This window comes from Cebus imitator, unplaced genomic scaffold, assembly GCF_001604975.1.
Source record: "Cebus imitator isolate Cc_AM_T3 unplaced genomic scaffold, Cebus_imitator-1.0 Scaffold126, whole genome shotgun sequence".
In the NCBI taxonomy this organism is placed as follows: domain Eukaryota; kingdom Metazoa; phylum Chordata; class Mammalia; order Primates; family Cebidae; genus Cebus; species Cebus imitator.
Genome location: NW_016107441.1, coordinates 3141844 through 3160196, shown reverse-complemented (window position 1 = coordinate 3160196; position 18353 = coordinate 3141844). Strand labels below are relative to the sequence as shown.

Here is an 18353-nt window from a genome sequence, read left to right as displayed (position 1 = left end):
GACTTCCCGTGGCTCCAATCGCCAGCCAAAAGGGCCCCCGGACCAGTGTATTTTGTACGGGAACCGCGGCTCCGGGGCGCCGACAAAGCAGCCGCACGGGGCAAAGCAGCGGCACTGGCCGGCACAGCCGCGGTGGCCGAAACAGCCGCGCTGGCGACCGTGGAGCACCTCCGCCTGGGAATTTCCTAATCTGTGGGCAACAAAAACGCGGCGTCCACTCACCCTCTGTGCTTTCACGGGGCCTGCAATCCTGAGCTGTTCCTAAACGGCCATCATCAATTTTAGTGACTTAAAACAATTCCCATTTATTGGCTCACAGTTCTGTAGACCTTTTGTAAGTATTTTATTTGCTCAGAATATCACAAGACTGAAATAAAAGTATTGGCCATACTTAGTTCTCATCTGGAGGCTCTGGGGAAAGCTCCATTGCTCCACTTCCAAACTGATTCCAGTCATTGGCAGAATTTAGTTCCTTGTGGTTGTAGGACCAAGGGTCCCATTTTCTTACTGGCTGTTAGGTTGTGGTCTCTTTAGCTCCTAGGTGTTGGCTTGCATTTCTTAGCATATGGCTCTCCATCTTCAAGCCAGCAATGAATCTTCAAATCTTTCTTATGCTTTGAATCACAAACTTCTGCCACCAACAGGAGAAAACTATCTGCTCTTAAAGGACTCCTTTGGTTATGCCAGGCTCAGTTGAATAATCTTCCTATTTTAGGACCAACCTGCAGTATAACATGTCCTATCATATTGTGGAAGTAAAATATATCCTCACGGTCCTGGAGATCCTGCAGAGTATGTATACCAGGGAAAAGTCTTGGGGACTGTATTAGTTTGTTTTCATGCTGCTGATAAAGACATACCTGAGACTGGGAGACAAAGACCTGAGACTGGGAAGACAAAGAGGCTTAATGGACTCACAGTTTCACATGTCTGGGGAGGCCTCACAATCATAGTGGAAGGCAAAAGGTACTTCTGACATGGCGGCACAGGAGAGAATGAGAGAGAGATGAAAGTGGAAATCCCTTATAAAACCATCACATCTTGTAAGACATACTAACATGAGAACAGTATGGGAGAAACTGCTGCCAAGATTCAATTATCTCCCACCAGGTCTTTCCCACAACATGTGGGAATTATGGGAACTACAATTCAAGATGAGATTTGGATGGGGACACAGAGCCAAACCATATCAGGGACTGTCTTATAATTCTGCCTACCACAAAAGGTTATTCTGTGTGGTTTTGAATCTTGATGATTTGAATAAAGAACGGATTTATTAAAGGGCTTACTGTATAATCTTCTTGAAAAAATATTCTCATACATGTTTCAAATTGTTCTACAATGACTTAAAAATATTTCTGAGACAGTATATAATTGTATTTTATGATTTAAACCAATAATATAAGACGAAGATGAGAATTCACTTTTTCTTTGCTACATAGGATACAATTTAGTATTCTTGGGAAATCTAATCCATTTGTAAATCTTCAGCTGTTATCACAATGGATAACTTCCAAGTATATCCCTCTTGGCCCCTATTTTCTTCTTTTCAGTTGCACATTTTTCTTTCCTACTTCATACTAGAATTCACCATATAGATGTCCTATAGACAACTACATTTAAGGAGATCCCAAACCAAAACAATTTTCTTTTCTATGAATCCTTCATGACCTTCTATATTTTTAATTGTGTTTTAGCATCACGACCTGGTCAGTTACCTAAACTAGAAACCTTGGAGTCACCTTTGACATATCCCACTGCTTCATTGTCTATAATTTGTCAGCAGTTTCTGTCGGCTAGACTTAGCCGGGATTAAAGAGAATTTTAAAACCCCATCGGTTAGGCATATTGTTTGTTACATATTGCATATCAAGATATGCCTGATTCATAGTAGGCACTCAGTAAACATTTATTGAGTAAAAAGAATCTTAACACATAGAATTAATCACCTCAGCTGCACTTCCTGTTTCTGTTAATTGTATCCTTATCGACTTGGCAGCATGGTTATCCATCTAACTGTTAATCTTTGTCTTCAGTTTTTGAGTCCCCTTCTTCATCCTAAAATACAATATAATGCCTGACCCGTAGTCAGACTTCATAGTATTTTTAAGTGAGTTACATTGCATTGGGGGAGTATAAATAGTAATATCCTTTTATAGAGGAAGTCTGAAAAATAACATTCTTGGGTGAATTGATAATCAGACATTTCTAAGAAGGTATATTTTCTAGCAAAGAAAGAAAAAAACATGACTTAGCTCATTTTGAGAAAACCTATATATTCTTTGATTTTTCTTTGTTTCAAATCTGTATATGAAATATCATGATTTTTAAAAAACTTATTTTGATAAGTGGAAAAGAATAGTTTATAGAAATGCCTAACACATGGCATTCATTTTTAGGGTATAATTTTTAAAGTCTTTAAATAAATTATAATATTCATTTTAAACAGTACTCATGACATTCAGGACACTTGAGCACTTTATACACTACCCTAGCCCTGGAGCTGTTTTTTAATGTGATAATCTTGTTTGATGCTTAAAAAATAAACCCGTTTTGCAGTTGGAAAAAAAAAAAAAAAGAAGAAGGCGGCGCGGGCACCTGAGGAGGAGAAGCAGATGAGATCTTGGGGCTCGCCGGCATTCCCCACCACTTCTGAGTAGCGCAGGAGTGGAGTCAGCACGAAGCCAGGCTCCCCACGCCCGCCTTGCCCTCACCTGCCCCTGCTCTCCGCCAGGGGCAGCATGGTCCGAGGGGCACCATGGGGCCCGACAGAGTGACAGCACGAGAACTGTGTGAGAACGACGACCTGGCCACCAGACTCATCCTAGACCCCTACCTCAGTTTCCGCACCCATAAGATGAATGTCAGCCCTGTGCCCCCGCTGCGGCAACAGCACCACCTGCACTCAGCGGTGGAAGCTTTCCCGGGGCCCGCGGCATGAGGCTGCCCTCAAGACCGACGTCTATCGCTACCTCTGTGCCTTCCTGCCGGAAAGTGGCTTTACCATCCTGCCCTGGGCGCGCTACTCCATGGAGACCAACAGGGCCAAGATCGTGTCCACTCGTGCTTGGAAGTAGAATGAGAAGCTGGAGCTGCTGGTGGGCTGCATCGCAGAGCTGCGGGAGGCAGATGAGGGGCTGCTGAGGGCCGGCGAGAATGACTTCAGCATCATGTACTCTACCCGCAAGCGGAGTGCTCAGCTGCGGCTGGGCCCTGCTGCCTTCATCAACCGTGACTGCAAACCCAACTGCAAGTTTGTGCCCGCAGATGGGAACGCAGCCTGCGTGAAGGTGCTCCGGGACATCGAGCCAGGGGATGAGGTGACGTGCTTCTATGGCGAGGGCTTCTTCGGTGAGAAGAATGAGCACTGTGAATGCTACACCTGTGAAAATTGTATGTTATCCGTTGCTATGTAAACTTGCTATGCATATCCATTGCTATGTAAACTTCCCAGTGACTTTGTTTACAGGCGTGGTTAAAAACCTACCCCAGCCTCAGCAATGGCGGACGCCCCTCCCTCCACTGAGATCGAATGTACCAGGTCCAGCTCAGACTGCTGTCCTAGCTGCGAGAATTTCAAGCCAGTGGATCTTAGTTGCTGGTCTTTGTGAGGGTGGGACCTGCCGAGCCAGATCCCTTGGCTCCCTGCCTTCAGCCTCCTTTTTCAGGGGAACAAGAGGTTGTGTCTCGCTGGTGTTCCAGGTGCCACTGGGGTATGAGGAAAAAATGAAACAAAACTGCTGTGGCTAAAACGGCCACCCAGTTTTGTGCTGGAAACCAGGGGTGCTGGTGTTGTAGGCACTGAGGGAATCTTCTGGTCTGTGGGTTGTGAAGACCATGGAGAAAACACAGTATGTGAACCAGAGTGCCAGAATATTGGGAAAAGTCCCTAATGGCTTCTCTTGGCTTAGACAGGGAGTACTCCGGCCCCTTGTGCTTTTCAGGTGATGCGATGCTCCACCCTGCTTCTGCTGGCCTTCCTCGGGCTGCACCCACTGTCTAATCAGTACCAATGAGATGGACCTGGTACGTCAGTTGGAAATGTGAAGTTTACTTGCCTTCTGCCTCGCTCTCGCTGGCAACTGCGGATTGGAGCTATTCCTATTTGGCCATCTTGCTATCTTTTGAATATAAGCCATTTTAACTGGGGTGAGATGATACCTCATTGTAGTTTCGATTTGCATTTCTCTTACAATCAGTAATTTTGAGCATCTTTTCATATGCCTGTTTGCCATTTGTTTGTCTTCTTTTGAGAAATGTCTGTTTAAATCTTTTGGCCGTTGTTTGATTGGATTATTATATATATTTTTTCCTATAGAGTTGTTTGAACTCCTTATATGTTCTGGTTATTCATCTGTCATCAGAGGAGTAGTTTGCAAATTTTTTCCCCCATTCCATGGGTTGTCTCTTCACTTTGTTGATTGTATTCTTTAGTGGGCAGAAGCTTTTGAACTTGATGTGATTCCATTTATCCATGTTTACTTTGGTTGCCTATGCCTATGGGGTATTGCTCAAGAAATTTAACTGACTTTCTTAAGGAAAATAGCCTATGTTTGAGCATCTGGTGACTCAGAACCCCCAGTCTTCCACTGAGTTACTGTAGAGCTGGAATTGTATTTATGCTAAAGGGATGGGAGCACTTAATCCTTTTTATGGCATAACCTGTGCCTAAATGTTCTTCTGCATTTGAGACTTCACTGTGGAGATTGGTTTTCTGAGTCACCGAAAGGGTATATTTTGCTGGGTTTAAGCTTACTCTTAAGAATTCTATCAAAAAATGTTTTTCAGGCTGGGTATGGTGGCTCACACTTGTAATCCCAGCACTTTGGGAGGTGCAGGTGGGCAGATAGCCTGAGGTCAGGAGTTCTAGACTAGCCTGGCCAACATGGGGAAACCCCATCTCTACTAAAAATACAAAAATTATCCAGACATGGTGGCAGACGCCTATAATCCCAGGTACTCGGGAGGCTGAGCCAGGAGTATCACTTGAACCCAGGAGGGAGAGGTTGCATTGAGCTGAGATCCTGCCTGTAAGGGTTATTGCCGAGTTTAAAACGAGGAAACTGAGGCCAGCACAAGAAGATTAAATGCCAATTTATTAAGCTCCCGGGTGAGTTTCCGTGGTCCCGGGGAAAGAGGCCGGGGAAGTCACGACTGACTCTCCTGGGCATGGGGTTTTATAGGGAGTGAAGGCGTTTGATTGATTGGGGGGAAACAGGGCGTGGTCAGGGCAGGCTGCTATTGGTAGGTAGATGGGATTTTCCAATGGCGGGCTAGGTGCTGAGTGCAGAGCTTAGTGTTGGGTGCAGAGGGGTTTTCCAAGGTGGGCTAGGTGCCAAGTGCAGAGCTTAGTGTTGAGTGCAGAGGGGCTTTCCAAGGCAGGCTAGGTGCCGAGTGCAGAAATGGGCATGTCCGAGCTCCAGGTGAGGCAACCAGCCTTACACTGCCATTGCACTCTAGCCTGGGTGACAAGAGCCAGACTTCATTTCACACACAAAAAAGGTTTTTCATCTTTAGGTTATCACTTTGAGCAGCTCAAGTTTGTGGTTGACTTTCTCAGTTAACAGAACCTTTCATTTTTGTCCTTAGGAGAGAAAGCAAGTAATTAATTTCACTTTGGTTTAGAAATACAGCAGTATGGAATTTATCTTCTGATAAATGCAAATTATGCATGTTGGAAACAATGCCTTCTCTGCAGCTAAGGCACCCCTTGGGCTGTTAATCAAGTGAAATAGGTAATCTATTATGTAAGTCAGAATACTGGCAGTATATTAAACCAAGGTTCATTAAATGACTGCTTTCTAGGTCATAGGCCAGTTCTCTTTCAGTGGGAATGTACTTGGATGGAAATAAATTATTTAGTTGATATATTTGGGGACAAGGATCATATAAGGCATTTGTTTTTAGTTTACTTCCTGTGTTTCCTTCTTGGTTAAAAAGAATGGTATCAGTATTGGTCTGTGGCATTAACCAAAATCTAAAGCAACATCTTATCTCTTTGTTTCTAACAAAACATTAAAGTTATTTTAATGATAGTGAAAACTGATGACATCTGTCACCTGGATAATCTTCATTCATTTAATATAAACGACTTTGCCTTTAAGAAAAAAGGCCCCTCCGCCAATAAAGAAATTTAGAGCCTATCTATCCCTTATTCAGTAAATGGTTAGAAGGAACTGCTATATAAATTATGCTCATAAACTTTTATGTAAAGGGTGACATATTACATATTAAACTCTTTAGATGAAAAAAGGAAAGTGAAGACAGAAGTAAGAGAAAGAAAAGAATCTCATCTAGGCTTGGGCAGGAATGGGAATTTAGGTAGATACAGCAGGCTATGAGTGCGAGGGGGCGGCGCTTGCTCAGGTACTTTTTGTAGGATTTGGGATTCCTGGTGAGTTCGTCTGTGATCTTGTGAACTGGGTAGTTTCAGCAAACAAACCTATACCACTCCCTTGTTTTCTGTGAAATCATACAAGACAAAGAATTGCTAATTGACTAATTCAATTGATGGTAGTCTCTGTTTGCGGTCCTCAGGATTACCCATAAGTTTGGTGGTTTGCTGGAAGTACTCACAGGACTGGGCATGTAGTTGTACTCAAGGCTACACTTGATTAGAGACGAAGGATACAAAGCACAGTCTGCAAATCCAGACCTGGCACAGACTTCCGAGGACACCTTAATTCCTCCAGCAGTGGGTGAAATCCAGGAGAGACTTGGCACAGGCTTCCCAGGACACTTTAATTCCTCCAGCAGTGACTTTTGACAATGTGTGTCTAGTGTTGTCTACCAGGGAAGCATATTATAGACTCAATACCCAGGCTTCTTACTGGGGGGTTGGTCATGTAGGACCCTCTGCCTGGCATGTTCTAAACTTTCAGACTCCGGAAGGAATGCAGGTGTTCAGCATGAACCCATATTGTTTGTACAAACAGTTTAGGCATAGTGGCCTGGTCTTCAGTTAACTGTTGACTGGGGAACACCCCCAGAGCCAAAGTCCTTGATGCCAGCCAAGGGCTGACCTTGCAAGCAGCCTTTCTAAGGAGAGCACTGTCAGGTCTGCTACATTAACCCTTTTTCCACCCAGAGCCAGGCACCATGCTATGTGGAGAATGAGACAGATTATGGAGTTTATAGTCTAGCTGAAGAGGCTGAAGTCTAATTAAAGTCCCTACTAATAAGTAGGAGATTTCAGCTTGTGATGCATGTCTTGAGGTGTCAGAGCAGGGTACAATGAGAGCGCAGTGTAGCAGTACAGAGAGAGGAGAGCGTGTGGTCACTGAAGGTGGCTCCAGTGAACCTGCCTTTCAGTTGGCTAAATGTCTCACTCACCCGTAAGAGTAGAGGGTATTGAGGGCAGATAGCAGCAAAGATTGTGAATGAGGAGGGGAAAAGAAGGGCTTGGCATGCTGGAGGAATGAAATGGGGAAGCATGGGGCTAAGAGGGTCATTGCACTGAACTTTCCCTTTCCATCCTACAATTAGACTGATTTTCAGCACTAGTTTGGGACTCTAGGGGGCCTCCGCTGCAAAGATCTCTTTCCACCTGTTTATCAAAGCCTGAGATTGGCAGTCAGATTTTTCAATTTATAACTTGAAGTAAATGTGTAAAATGTAATTCCAAATTGGAGGTAGCCCTGACTAATAACACTCCTGTTGAAATGTAATAAGCTCAGACAGGAGGAAGTGTGAATAAACACAAGGCAGTTTGGCCTTAAGAGCTGACATCTTGCACTTGTATGTTCATTCCAACCTTAATTTTTGCTTCTGTGGCCAGTAAAAAACTACTACATATTAACTTCTCTGTTCTTCCTTTTCAAAATGTTTTATATTCTGGGGATTATAATTCATTTGTTCAGTAAATGTTTTGAACATTTATTTACTGTGTGTCACATACTTAATTCTCTGAGGCTTAACTGGGCTAGTATGTGTTACGTGTGTAACGTAGTATCTTATATTCAGAGAGCATTCAAGATAGGCCAACTGTTACTCACAAATGCTATTAGCTGTTTTATCTTTTTGGTAGGGAAGGAGGTGAAACAGTTGGAGTATAGACGCAAGACAGGGAAATACAGAGAAGGATGTGTAGAAAGTTGAATGTTGGGATTCTGAAAGCAAACTTAACATGATTTTAAAGTCATCCATCTGCTGATCTTCATTTGCTTTTGGACAAATACGGGAAGGTTTTACATAGATGCATATGCATACAACCTAGAACAATTGTATGCAGGTTGGGAGAACACACACAAGTTACCAAGAGCATTGCTGTCGAGCACTGTGGCAGTATCACCCTGCTTATGTGATACAAGATACTTTTGTTTTAACTTGACAGATTCTGTTAAGGTGCTAAAGTTATTTACACTAAAATACATATTAAGAAAATTTACTACTTGCGGTATATGTTTGGAATTGTCTTTTGAAATTAGTAAGAATTTTTAACATAAATGTATATACATACTTATCTCTTGGTGCTTGGAAAATATGAAACCATCTCACACTGTGGAAGGCCTATAAAGTTCCTGGATTTTCACTGAAGATTTCAGTTGTGGGAGGATGTCCTCTCTGCTCATGAAGCCCATTGGTGTTACAGAAGCCATGTTTCCTAAGGATTCTGCCTGAAGTTCAGTTGTTATCTGACTTCCTCAATTATTAATTCTGGTTTTGCCCTCTGGGTTTATAGATGGAAAAAAGATAAGAAATGAATAAACCAAAAATATCATACCTGTTTTACTTAATAACATTCAGATTAAACAGCAATGACCATCAAGAATCTTGTGTTCTTCAAACTAAACATTTGTACTCATTCGCCTACTCCTCATGTGACATGCCCTTTAGCCCCCTCATAGTTCAAGCTGTTCTTTGATAACTGAAGTTTTATAGTTCAGTAATTAATAGCATGAAAGTGTGATATTTTCCTCCAAATTATCTTACAGCGACACTGACACTTTAAGAAGCTGAAAATGTTTTACGTACTGTTCGTTTCTGTACTAAACACAGAATAAATTACAAAATTGAGATTAAATGATAAATAAAAGATTATTGGCTACGTATTCCTTAGAATTTTTTTTTTTAATAAGGTTTTTCCTAACCTATCTGAGTTTAGTTACTTGAGATACTGGAAATTTAATTTATTTTCCCTTTTCTGTGATAGGGGAAGGATAGAGGGCTTGATAAGATACTTAATGGGGGAGGAAAGAATTCTTTTAGAACAAGAAGACGTGTTTTAGCATATGAAAAGCACTGTGATATGGAATTGTAGGAACCAGAACTCAGGTTTCACGGCGCAGAGGTATAATGGGAGAGGAGGAATTGTATACTGGATCCTTGCCGTGTGCTTTTGACTGGTTTTTAAAATTAATACAGATACAAAATTTGGATTTTTCTCCACAATTAAGATGATAGAATTAATACTGAAAGAAATGCTTTTCCCTAATTCTTACAATAGAGCCTTTATTACCTATGATTGCTAATTTAACATTATTTCTTAGAATGAGTAAAACAGTAATTTTTAGATTTTGATTTGAAAGTGACTTTTAAAATAAATAATTTATATGGATATTAAGGTGATAAGACTTCAGAAATAATAAAGGCTTTAGCTTATTATTAGGATAATGCTTTGTTATAAAGACACGTTTGAAGATATATTAGAAATGAACCTACATTTGCATCTAGTTGGTGATATAATCACAGAGAGATGAATATTTCAAGTGACTTTAAAACATAGTGTGTCCGGGCGCGGTGGTGGCTCACGCCTGTAATCCCACCACTTTGGGAGAACAAGGCAGGCAGATCACGAGGTCGGGAGATTGAGACCAGCCTGGCTAACATGGTGAAACCCCGTCTCTACTAAAAATACAAAAAATTAGCCAGTCGTGGTGGCAGGTCCTGTAGTCCCCGCTACTTGGGAAGCTGAGGCAGGAGAATTGCTTGAACTCAGGAGGCGGAGGTTGCAGTGAGCCAAGATTGCACCACTGCACTCTAGCCTGGGCTACAGAGTGAGACTCCATCTCAAAAAAAAAGAAAAAGAAAAAGAAAAAACCGTAATAATGTGTATATTTGTAGTGATATATATCTTAAAGGATAAAGAAACTCACCTGATATGTTTGTTGTGTGATAGAACAATGAATAATGATGTTATTTAGTTCCATTTTCCTGAAATTAAAATACTACTATTTACTGAAAGGACCAGAGATCCTGAGGAGAAATGTCTGAATCTACATCTGGGGCAGACAATGAACAAAAGGAACCTAAGATATCTTATCCTAGCAGATAAGACAGAAACTGTTGAGACATATAGGTTCTTGTCAGAATGACTGAACTCGCTTGTAAGATGAAACAATTTGAGCACCAGTTAAGGATAATAGTTAAATGGAAGAAACAGATCAAATTTATTCAAATATGTGATTTAGTAGTAATACTATTATTTTTTAGTTGTTTACCCGTGGGAGAATGTTACTGTATCCACTCATTATTTTGAAAACTGGTGAACAAAGGGGAACAAATAAAGCATTTATCTTGTTTGATCTGGATGAACTGTCCCACTGGACAACCTCATAGTAGATGAAGTTAAGTTTCTCCTCATATTACTTCAGCTAATACATGAGGAAGGCAAGATAGAATGAGGAAAGTCACCCTTGTCAAGCCACACTGAATTAATCACTCAAGAGCCACTGATGCTGCTGACATCATAAAAAGGAGAGAGAGCTAGATGACGAGCTTCTGACAGAAGTATGTAAAAGCACTGACCAAATTGCCTCGACCTTCAAATGGAACCTACTCTCTTCAGGCCTTGAGATCTAATGTCAATTTGCAGGAAATGCAGAGAGCAGAAGATCATGCTAACCCCCACAGGGATAAAGTCAGAAAAATCCAGATCAAAGTCAACCACAGGACTAAAACCTAATTTATTCAAAAATAAGTTAGAATGGGGGAAAATAAGAGATGGAGGGGAATATTACAGCACCAAAGGTACCTAAATATAATTTTTAAAATGAAATACCAAACTACTGCAGCGTGTTGATTTTACTTATGTCCTAGTTCAGACCAACAACCCATAAAAAAATGCAAATAAAAATAATAAAGATTTAGAGCCTGGGTATTTTTTGATGGAATTAAAAATAGGGCCAGGTGTGGTGAGTTATGCCTGTAATCCCAGCACTTTGGGAGGCTGAGGCGGGTGGATCACGAGGTCAGGAGTTCAAGACCAGCCTGGCTAAGATGGTAAAACCCCACCTCTATTAAAAATACAAAATAATAGCCGGGTGTAGTGACAGGCACTTGTAATCCCAGCTATTCGGAAGGCTGAGGCAGAGAATCACTTGAACCCGGGAGGTGGAGGTTGCAGTGATTCAAGATCATGCCACCACACTGCAGCCTGGACAACAGAGTAAGACTCTGTCTCAAAATAATAATAATAATAATAATAATAATAATAATAGTAATTTATCTTTAGGCGTGATAGTAGCATTTGTGGTTAGAATAGATTTATCTTTTAGCAATACACGTTGAAATGTATGAATATATTAAAGTAATTTCTGGGATTTGCTCCAAAATTATATGAGGGGAGAGTGGGGGTAGAGACGGAGAATATTGACTATGAATTCGTAATTGTTGAAGCTGGCTGCTGAGTACACAGGGCTGCTATATTTTTTGCATGGTTTGATAAAAGTTTTAAATGTATATTTGTACATATATGTACATGTACAGAATCTTCATCTGAAAAAGAAAATTGAATTTGTGGCTTGCAGAAAGCAAAAACCAAAAGGGTAGCATAATAACATGTTACATTATCAGCAGCATGTAAGATTTCCTTAAAGACAGAAGAAAAGTAGCTTCAATACTACTATATTTTTAAAAAGATATAAAAAATGCATCATTGTTGGCGTTATTATTTTGTTACTGATATTTTGCATTAGTATTTATGGAAACTCAAAGGTGCCAACCCTTTTCATTACTGCTCTGTGGTTCAATGTCAAAATGTTGAAATAGAGCTATAGATATGGCTTTTATCTATTTCTTTAAAGAGATACTCAGCATGAAAACAAAGTTATTTCTTATCCAGCCCTCAGGTTGCTGGCTGATTTATTAGCCACAGAAGCAATTATCTTTACTAAAATATTTATCAGTCTTCTCATTTGTTATATACCTTCAGGTCAGTGTTAAATCTAACCACTACATGTACCACTCTGATTTCAGTTTGGTTTTGTTTAGATTGTAATTTTTCGTGACATTTTCAATGGGCACTTGCAAGACGCATTGTGAAAATTAATGAAATTCATCAGCTTTTCCTAACTTGCCCTTATCATGTAGTCTATCAATACCCGTGTGCTTCTCTTCTATCGCTCATTACCTTTAACCAGCCCCTGCTCATTAGTACTCCTGCCAGATGTTGAAAAATGAAATAAAGATGAAAGTCAGTTTAATCAGTTTTATCTGTTTGCACTGCGATAAAATGTTACATAGATGAAAGGATGTAGTTTATTAGCAGGAATGATACGTTTTAAAATACACTCATCCAAATATACACAATTACCTTGGAATGAATAGTTATCTGTATTAGTCTATGTGATTTACTGGTGGCAGATTTTAAATCACAGGCTATTCCAAGCCTATGCATTTTCTGTTCTTATCCTAAATTTAACTGTTTCTTTGTGGAGTCTTGGTTCCTTTTATTGTAGACAACCGATATTAGAAACCAAGCTCTAGGTGCCATATGTATGCAATTACAGTGGGATATTGTTGCTTCTAGGCCCTCTCAGCTAACACAGCAAAGCGAGGCTTGTGTGTATTAACTAGATATACACATCTACCAGTGTTCCTATATGTAATATTTTTAGTATTCCTTTATGTAACTATTTTTACTTGTATTGTCATACATGAGTTCACTGATATTTCCAACTCGAATTCATTACCACATGGATCATTCTGAACTCTTCCTTTTTTGAAATCTGTAACATCCCACTCTACCATTGAGAAATCTTGTTTCCACCATCTACCACTAATTTGTTTAATTGGCCAGTGTTAAACTGTACCCTCCTGAGATAACAACTTTGTCAACTAGAGTATGGTGCTTATGTACAGTTTATTTTGCATTTAGACTCGCAGACCCCACTTATTTTTAAAGTTATACAGGTTACCACCTTGTCCTCTGCCACCCCCTTGAAGGAGGTTGTTTTATACATGTGTAATACATTTAGTTTCTTTTGTTGTATTATGCTTTCCATCCTGAGAGCCCCTGACCTTGTAAGTGATTTTTTAAAATTTACATACATGATAGTTTATTCTTTGTGCTATAAAGCTCTACAGATATTTGGCAAATGCATAATGTCATATATTCATCATTATGCTGTCTTACAGAATAGTTTCATCATCCTAAAAGGTCCCCTGTACTTTACCCATTCATAATTTGTCCTTTCCCCTTGAACTCTTGGCAGTCACTGATCTTTTACTACCTCCACAGCTTATGCCTTTTCTCCAGTGTTGTATAGTTAGAATTACATAATATGTATCCTTGTTAGACTGGCTTTTTTTCTCATAGTAAAATACATTTAAGACTCATTCATGTTACTTCATGGCTTGTTAGCTCATATCTTTTTAGTGCGAAATATTTAGTTGTATGGATGTATCACAGTTTATCCATTTGTGTATTGAAGGACATCTTGATTGCTTCCAGATTTGGGTGATAATGAGTAAAGCTGCCAAAAACATTCACGTGCAGGTTTTTGTGTGGACATAAGTCTTCATATCCATTGGGTAAATGCTTACTAGTGTGATTTTTGGGTCATACGGAAAGACTGTATTTAGCTTTGTAAGAAACTGCCAGTCTTTCAAAGTCACTGTAGCATTTTGCATCCTTATCAGGATTAAATGAGAATTTTTGTTGCCTTGCATCCATGCCAACAATTGGTGCTGTCAGTTTTTTTTTAATTTCAGCCATTCTAATAGGTGTGTAGTAGAATTTCATTTTTGTTTTAACTTTAGTTCCAGATTAACAAATGATCATCTTTTAAAATATTTATTGCCATATCTATATCTTCCTTACTGAAGTGACTGTTATTACTATATTTTTTCAGCCTCAGTTTCTGAGAAAATGGAGAATAATAGTAACACAAAAAGGAAAACCAAGAATTAAAATCTCTTTGGGAAGAAGTATGAAGGAGATAACTCATGTAGTTTTGACTTAAGATGGTGCTTGAGGTGATGGGAAAACAGCTGGACTGGAGATTAAAAATATGTTAAGATACTTGATTTAGATTTTGGTGTCATCATTATCAATTGTTGAAGAGAAAGCAGAATTCAAGAGCAATTAGAAAGTTAGGACAAGAATTCTATAGCCGTGTGTCATGGAAATGATAGAAGAAAATATTAAGAAGGAATCAAGTATTGAATATGGAGGACATAAAGAGAGTATGAAATTTGCTTTATCTGTCTTCTCAAAGGTCAAGTATGCTGTCAGCTTACTATAGTATCCTGCACCTTTTGTTTCTAGGGACTGTAATTTGCTGTCTCAGAAGAACACTTACTTTATTGAGTCAATTATCTTTACCATTTTATAGAATTTCTTACACTGAATTTTACACCACTGGGGCTCTTCTGCAGGGTGAATATAGCCAGGGGTCTCATTTTCATTTATCTTCTACAACTCTTTGTGTGTGTGTGTGTGTGTGTGTGTGTGTGTGTGTGTGTGTTTAAATTGACTAAGTACAAATTTCACTGAAAGAAGTCATTTTCCTTTTCAGTTATAGCATTCTGTTGCATAATTCTAACAGTTGTGACTTTAGTTCCCAGCAGAATTAATTAATATGAATTCTCTGCTTTGTCTGTTTGGAAAAACATACAGCTTTCTGAGATTTCTGGAGTCATAAAGATATGCTTCCTTCTTTTCTTTCTCAGAGCGCAATTTTTCATTGCCTTTTTTTTTTTTTAACCTAACAATCTCTAAAAAGGGTAATTTATTCAAATAATTCATAGAAAAGATATAGTAGTAAAAATGATTACCATCACTGAAGGATAATTATTCAAAGCCTGTTTGTGTTTGGGTTAGTGAAATGGCATACCAACACAAAGCACCAAATTGAAAACATATACTTTATATGTGAGATATGAAAACATGTGAAAGTGCTTTGTTTGAAAATCTTATGTATATTCAGTACTTATCATTAGACTATGAAAACCATTTCAGTGACGCTGACTACATACACAGAATATTAATGAACAAATGTCAAGATTATTCTGAACTGAACATTAGTTATACCACTGGGTTTAATGCCTTTGAGAAAAAGTAGGGATTTGTGTTGTAAGGCAATAAAAGATAAAAATTTATTTATTAAACACTATTTTAGCACCTATAATATTCTAGTGCTACATTTTCCTGTTTACTACTCTTGCTAGAGTTTCACCTGCTTTGACCACTAAATCCATGGTAACTATATACCGAAAAATTAAGTACTCTGTAGGCCTTAATGTACAGCATTTGATCGTGGCATTGATTTGTATGTAACTCTGAAGTTTATTGTTAGAAAACAGCTATGTAACATGATGTAATATCTGTAGTTTAAAGTTTCTAAACTTTTTTATTGTGGTCACACACATGCACACACACATGAAAAATGCTGTTTTAACCATTTTAAATGCTGTTTTAAGCATACAGTTCAATGGCATTATGTATATTCATAATGTTAGGCAATATTCGCCTGTCTGGTTCTGAAACTTTGCTGTGATTCCCAATAGAAACTCTACCCATTAAGCAGTAACCTCCCTTTCCCATTCTTTCCAACCCTCTCTCCATTAGATTAGAGGTCGCTGGGTCTTAGCATAACGTGTTGTTATACTATAACTTTCATCTATATGAAGATGTTGTATAGGTGAATTTTATTCAATTCTTTTATAGGCTTTATTGATTTAAGAGTGAAGGCATATCTTTCTCTTCAGCCCCGGGTATTAGACGAATTTGTATCTGAAAGTGTTTGTGCAGAGAAACTAGAGAAATGGCTGAGGAGGAAGAACAAGAAATCAAAAGATAAGATCTCATTTTAAACAAACTTTTTCTGTCTTACAGCAAAAGACCAAGCATTTAATGTATTCTAGAGAGCGAAATATAAAGTAGACAAAAATTAACATTTTAATTATATCAGACTTATTCCATTTCAAAAGATAAAGTAAGTTAAAGAAGAAATAAATACAAAAGAAAGATCCTTGGCTAATTGAAAACAAAAACAGCAAATCTTGATAATTCAGTTGATTTAGATACAGCCACATTGAAAAAATGCAGAAGTCAATATTGTACTTTATTTTATTTAAGGATTATTTTTAGAGATTAGAAAAACATTATAAAATAATATAAAAATGTTATTACATTTCAAAGATAAACATTACATTTTACAAAAAGAAGTCTTTTACAAAAATCTTTACAAAAAGAAGCCAATATAAAAACAATTTTTATATTGGGAAAGGCATTGTGGACTTGGCGTTTGACATTCATTCATTCTTAGACTCCAGAAGATTTGTCGTCAGTAAACTTTCAGTAAAAGCTTTTTGATCTAAATGCTCATGAAATGAGAAAATGAATGGAGAACCACAGTTTTGACTTTTGAGGTACTGGCATTTGCAGAGCATCGTGGTTTAAATTTTCTGTGAAGTAGCTTTCTACAGTAGCAGTCCATTTGGGTGTTGTTCTGTTAGACTCTGAAACATGTGTTTCTTTAATGCGGAGACTGCTTCAGAAGCGGTTATATTCAGAATAAAGCACTAGAGGCCAAAGGGGATACAAAACCAAATAAATTATTTCTCAAATTGAATGTATATTAGTATATTTGATTTTTTGATTTGAATATTGTATAATTTTTATTTTGTTTCAAATGGATTTATATTTGGCTGAACTTGACTTATTTCTGTGAATATTGTTTTTATTGTGGCAATTAATTTTATATGATTTTAACTGTGTAACTTTTAAAAAAATTGTACTTTAAGTTCTGGGATACACGTGCAGAACGTGCAGATTTGCTGTATAACTTTCATATTAAAAATACAAAAATACTATTTTAGGGGAAATTTTATTCATGCCGAAGATGTTATCTTAAAGTTCTAAAATGTCTAATAACAGTGAATAAAAATGTATCATTATTATTAAAATCTTACGGTATTAGAAGTATAGGTAATCTTCCTCACTAGTTTTTAAAGTTTCAGAAATTTTATTTTTTATAGTGTTAAAGTTTTTAAAATGAGGGCTTTTGTGCTGAAATATAAAATAATTTTTAAAGTAAGTGTATATGAATGTGTGTGGATTGAGAGGACAGGGAAGAGAGAAATAATAAATCAGAAACAAGCATTTTCTTCTCAATCTTGGCATTTAATATCAAGACTAACCTTAAAAATGGCTTGACATAGCATAATTTAGTTTTTATAAACCTCAAACATTTGAAAAGTTACATTGTTTGACACTTTCAAAAGTGTGGCTGAGCGTTGCTTAAGCACTTCATAAATAAAGATGCAAACTTGAGTTTGCTGTATAATGAGGGATAACATAGTGTATGAACATGTGATCTTTGTGGGATATGAAATTGAATACAGGTCTTAGAAAATGAAAAATTTTACCTATTGTTGTAGTGCTACCATGAAAACTAACTCTTGAATTTTTATAAAGCTGTCAATGTGTCATTTCCTATCTCCCAAATCTTTGTTCTTTATATCAATCAAATAATACTTTATTGAACACATGTACAGAAGACTTAAACAATTATTAAGACTAGCAATGTGGAACTGAAATCCTGCTCAATTGTTCTCCTTTCCACTTTACTTTTTTTTTTTTTCTTATAAGGAGGTGCTTTTTATTTGACCTTACAGAGGGCTAGGGACTGTGGAAAGAAGCTGAGTGAGATGTGACTTGGAGCTTACCATCTAGTTGTGGGAATAGACATAGAAACACAGAGCAGAGCGCGCCAGTAGTAAGCAGGGATACAAGCAGTGGAGGTATATAAAAAATGAACCTTCAAGGCTACTGTGCAGCCTAGGAAGACCTCCTTCAGCCCATCTTCTGAAGGTGTTTATCAAAAGAATATATCTCATCATATACCGCTTCACGTTCAGTGAAATTCTGTAGCATGGCCCTTGACTATGTAGAAACTGGACTTCCTTTCTTCCTCCTTTCCTTCCTTCTTTCCTTTCTTCCTGTTACTTTAAAAAATATCCTGTTCTCGGCCAGGCGCGGTGGCTCAAGCCTGTAATCCCAGCACTTTGGGAAGCCGAGGCGGGTGGATCACGAGGTCAAGAGATCGAGACCATCCTGGTCAACACGGTGAAACCCCGTCTCTACTAAAAATACAAAAAATTAGCTGGGCATGGTGGCGCGTGCCTGT

At 38.4% G+C, this 18353-nt stretch overlaps 1 protein-coding gene and 1 pseudogene across 2 annotated transcripts in view; both read left to right on the top strand.

The window, feature by feature from the left end:
• The window catches only part of LOC108312545 (sorting nexin-8-like), a 111217-nt gene that overhangs the window by 49314 nt on the left and 43550 nt on the right, over positions 1-18353 (top strand).
• Positions 2458-3431, top strand: LOC108312564 (annotated as a pseudogene). The gene has a single exon (XR_001828690.2). The product of XR_001828690.2 is annotated as a histone-lysine N-methyltransferase KMT5C-like (transcript).